General features: G+C 37.5%; 1 long non-coding RNA gene across 1 annotated transcript; it reads right to left on the bottom strand.

Annotated features, from left to right (window-relative positions):
- Nucleotides 1–687: 687 nt before the first annotated feature.
- On the bottom strand, nt 688–1,413 carry LOC137581413 (uncharacterized). The gene is made up of 3 exons (XR_011033139.1): nt 1,020–1,413; nt 886–962; nt 688–832 (listed from the first exon to the last, which is right to left on the bottom strand). It is a non-coding gene; the product is annotated as an uncharacterized lncRNA (long non-coding RNA).
- Between the last annotated feature and the right edge of the window lie 3,472 nt (nt 1,414–4,885).

A 4,885-nucleotide genomic window follows, 5' to 3' on the forward strand; every position in this document is an offset into this window, starting at 1 on the left:
ACTAGTTACAAAATGTGTATAAAAACATAAAACTGCCTTGAGTCCTATATATGTATGTAAATAGCTTAAGGATGAACTAAAATAGTTGTGCCCCATCAGAACGACGCGAAGCCACCCAACAAAGATTAAGACTTCGTTTAAACTATTTCTCTCTCTCACCAGAAATTAAACTCCCGTCACAAGACTGTAGCAGAGTATTAACATCCATGACATTTAAAAATATTTATTCTATACAATATCGATTTACACCGTTTCGTTGCTTCATTTGGAAACGCTTGTCCTGATGGCAGGATTGCAAAGCAAAAGTCAGAGCGAAAGTGTAGGCGCCGGCAGTGGCTACTCTCGCTACGGAAATGATCGCGGAGGTGGCGGCGGCGGTGGTGGTGATGGCCGTCGCAATGGCGACCGTTCCTTCTCATCTCGTGCTGCCATCCAAAAAATTAAACTAACATGAAATTCAGCAAGAACAAAGTGTACGCCGTATTCACCGAATACGACGGAGAATTTGCCTTCCCGTAGTACAGCAAGGACATCTTGTTTTTGTAACCACCGTATCGGCGAAAGCGGAAACAATGAATGTAAAATATCGACATTCAGGCAACTATGCGATAAAACCAAGATATAAAGGTCGAACCAAATTCAAAGCTCACAAAGGACCAATCTGCTCTTGTCGTCTCTCATCCTTGGTAGATCAAAACGGAGTCGTGGTGGACAATGGATAGGGTATTACCGCATTGGCGCCAAGGCGCGAAATATCTCTGAAGTTATTTGGGTCGATTACTTTTCTTCATCTCGTCTCGACGTCCTTTTAGTTCTTTAGGTCTTTATATTCCTGAAATCACATACTATTAAAGATAATCTCTTAAATTTTTCAGTCGATCTTACGTCTTTATGTGGAATAATAAGCGTCTAGCCTGCAGTTTATGAGATGGCGGCTCTATTCCCCTACGCTCCACGTGTATCTGGACAATGCACTACATAGGGTGAGGGACTTTAAATTTTCAAAGGAAAATACATACCTCTTCTACGAGACCTTCAATCGAGTCGGTTATCCAAAAGCCTCTATTTGTTTTTATCCCATCCAAGGATACTTTACGCTGTGGCGCCAACACAGAACCCTCTCCATTCTCCACCACTACACCGTCAGTATAGATATGATTAACGATTTCGTGCCGCAGTCACCAAGCTGAAGAAGAAATTTGAAGTCCGATCCTTGTGGCATCTCGGTTCACAGCATTCCACACATCAGAGTTTCCGCTTTCGCCCACACGGTAGGAACAATTACAAGAAATCCTCACGGTACTATGAACTCAAATGTTAACTTAAATTTTGTTTGTCATAATTTTGATTGTTTTAATCTAAAAAGGACTTTTGTGTTTTAACTTTTAAAACATTTTTACAAGTAGCACGAGATGAGATGAACGACCGAATCGAACTGAATGCTTTCACACACTGAACATAAGGCCTTTCTGGGATTGGAATGTCGACTTTTCCAAATTGGCATTGCCTACTTGATTTGTATTTCTAAATTTTCTAAATTCTTTGACTAATCGATTTCAAATTTACGCATGTTGAATTTTTCTATCGATATCGTTATCTAATGGAAAATGTAGTGTAGACTAATAAATATAAAGAGTGTTAATAACAATAGTGTTGTGGATAACTCGGCATTAACAGTGTGGCTAACTTTACGCACATACATAAAGGTACCCTTAAAGACTAAAATAGTTTAGTTATCATGTAGTCCTGTTGGGTTCCCTTAAAAACTTAAGCAGTGGGATAGTCTCTCTAAGCAATTTAGGCGAAAATTTTAAGGGAAAATTTACTTATTACACTTGAAACGCATTTGATTCCCTTTAATGGAAAGAGGAAAAGAAGTGGGGAAATTTAATTTCACTGCAGTCCCATTACAACGATAGGTGCTCACATACTCAGGTGCACCACTTCCTGCCCCTTTTTCTATTGCGCACTTACGGTAACCAATTGCGAATCATTTCTCTATTGCTCCTGACTCTTTCTCTGCCTCTGCTATGGCTGCCTTTCTTTACTTGCCACAGTGACCCAATTTTCCCAGTTTGGCTTTCGTGAAAATGGGCATGTGGTGTGCGTGTCTCCTTCTCATCGCCTCATCCCCCATTCATGTTATCCATGCCATGTGCCTTTTCCTTCATTTTCTGCCTGTGCGGCCTGTGTTACATTTAACGACTTTCGAGTTCAAATTGTTCAAAATTTACGATTCCCAGCATTTTCACACTCCCTACTCCTAAATTGCATTTTGTCGAATGGTCGGCCTGTGAGCCGTTGTTGTTTCTCTTTGCCTTTGGACTCTTTTAGTGGAAATCGTGGCTCGGGGATTTGCCTCTGTTCTGTCTCTCCTTTTTGGGGGCTTCTGGACTATTTGGGTTTTCGTTAATTGAAGCGCAAAATGCTCGACAAACGATGAAGTATTGGCAACTACTCAGCATTCTCTCATTAAATTCAATTGCAATTTGAAATTGTCTAATTAATTTCATTTCCTGAAATAATAATAATATTGAAAATTATGTGGAAAAGGGCATTTTCAATAATAAAACATTTATTTAACAAATATTTAACATTTGCAACAAGAATGAAGAGATGAGTATTGCAATTTGAATTTTAAGTAGCATTCATTATTTATAATATGCAATTGATATTAATTGTAGCATCATTAGAAATTATTGCACCGATATTTGAAAACATTTCAATCAAAAGGTCCTTCAACTGTTGAATTTAGTTTGTAAAGCATTCTCCAATTAGTTACTGCGTCTAGAGAGCTACTTATGAGCCAATCGATAAAACAATAATTACATTTTCAAATTTATAATATAGTTCTATTGTCTTAAGAGAATATAAATATAAATGATGGAAACTATTTGGCATACAAACTGAGACCCAAGCCATATTAACATAACCCCACACATTTCACATTGATATTCTTGAAGCCATCTACTTATCTATGGGGTTTAAATTTACATAAAATGCTGCATTAACTAGTGCCAAACCAGTTGCTGAATGAGCACTTGCTGTTGGTCTTCAAAGATTAGTTAGTTACTATACTAAAAAGTCAACTGTTTGTGCCGTAACTTATTTCTTTGATTTATCCATGTTCAATGTATTCTGAACCTATCAATTTACGTCCACACTCTCTAAGAGAACCGCACTGATTTTTGATTACCGACTAATGATTAGTACAGCAAAGGCAATTCTTAGTGGGTAGACAAGTGCAAATGCCTAGTCAATTAAAAAATTAATGATCCACGTTAGTTTTGTACCACTGTCTCTTACCTACCGTTGGTTTTGTAAGCTTTGATAAAAATGCAACTGTTTCAAGGACTCATGAAATAAAACTTCCCTACAACAATCTGTATCTGTGAGTACTCATGGGAGTCTCTTTGCCATCGAGAATCCAGATGGCTGATAAGAAGTCTTGATTACAGTTTAATGAGACTTGGGTTCGAATCCCTTCCATGAAATAATTCAAATTTTAGATGCATTGATCCAATGTACACAGTTTCGATCCGATGTGAGTAAGATTGAATAGCATTCAATGGACATTTTGAAGCAAGTGTTAATGTTTCAAGGATCATTGTCGTGAAAGTGAGTATTACTTAGTAATTAGGTTAGTATGTATTAACACTTTGTAGTGATTTCTATTAACAGTAAGCTATCACATTTAAGAGTAATGAGAGTATTTACTTATATATAATAATTAAGTTTTTTAATCGAAGTGAGCGATTACTTCATCAACCAAATTCAAGCTGGCTGGTATCACCAGATAAAATACTTAACTTTTATTTTTAGAAACAACGTCTCATAAATTACTTAAAACTATTGAAAAGCAAAGCTAGTTGTTAACTAGTAATTACTGTTTGAGTGGTGAATAAAATCAGAAAAAGACAATTGTTTCTTTCCTCAATCTTTTTATTAACGTCCATCTCCATAGACTTACTTATCCCCCAATGGATATCCTCTATTTTACTAGTCATGGTGCTGCAACTTTACCAACCTAATCTCTGCCTCCAGATTACCAGTTTTTGTTGACCCTCAGAGCCCTCAAGTTCATTGTGACCATTTGTTTAATGAGGTCCCCAGCTGTGGTGGACCTAAGGTTTACATTGAGGTCCGCACCTTTTTTCTTGCCACTTTTTTGAGTATGCCGATTCCTTGGCATAGTTGGAAGGCGTTTACATTTTTGTTCAAGGTCGTCAAGAGTTGCCAACAGATGGAGAGGCAAGAGGGAGAGAGAGAAAAAACAAACGCAACTGGCCAAGTGAGGCAAAGCCAGTCTTAAAATGAAAATAACGAGTTGAGGAGGCAAATTGCATAATGCCCGCGTGCAAACACGATTTGGCGAATCTGCAAAGAAAAAATATATATTCATCCATCTGCCAGCGATTTTCCCGCCTCCGTTTGCCCCCCTCATCCCATAGAGTTTAAGACCCGGCAACATAAGTCATCCAAGTCATGCCAAAGAGCCCAAAGCGCGTTCCGAAATATTCGTGCTGCATTAATCTTCTTTTCCTGTGAAAATGAATATTTATGTACCCATATTTAATATTAAATAAATTTTATATAAAAAAGTCTGAAAAACTACCATGCAATAATTACAATTTCTGCCAGTTGGTTTTTTGCTTTGACTTTGATTTGAGTTTTCAATTTATTTTCCACTTTCCCTTTCTTTGACCTCGCCATGTTCCTCGCTCCTCATGACTCTGTCCCTGTCAAGGGGTTTTCTTCATTAAAGTGGAGCATGATGCCTCTGTCAGAGGTTGATTATTTCGAGATTAAAATGTGTTCTTCCTCGTTTTTCTTTGTTGAATGGAAAAAATAAATTTGCTGTTAGTTGGTCACTTTTATTTAAAAG

The sequence above is a fragment of the Drosophila tropicalis genome, unplaced genomic scaffold, assembly GCF_018151085.1.
Source record: "Drosophila tropicalis isolate 14030-0801.00 unplaced genomic scaffold, ASM1815108v1 contig_845, whole genome shotgun sequence".
In the NCBI taxonomy this organism is placed as follows: domain Eukaryota; kingdom Metazoa; phylum Arthropoda; class Insecta; order Diptera; family Drosophilidae; genus Drosophila; species Drosophila tropicalis.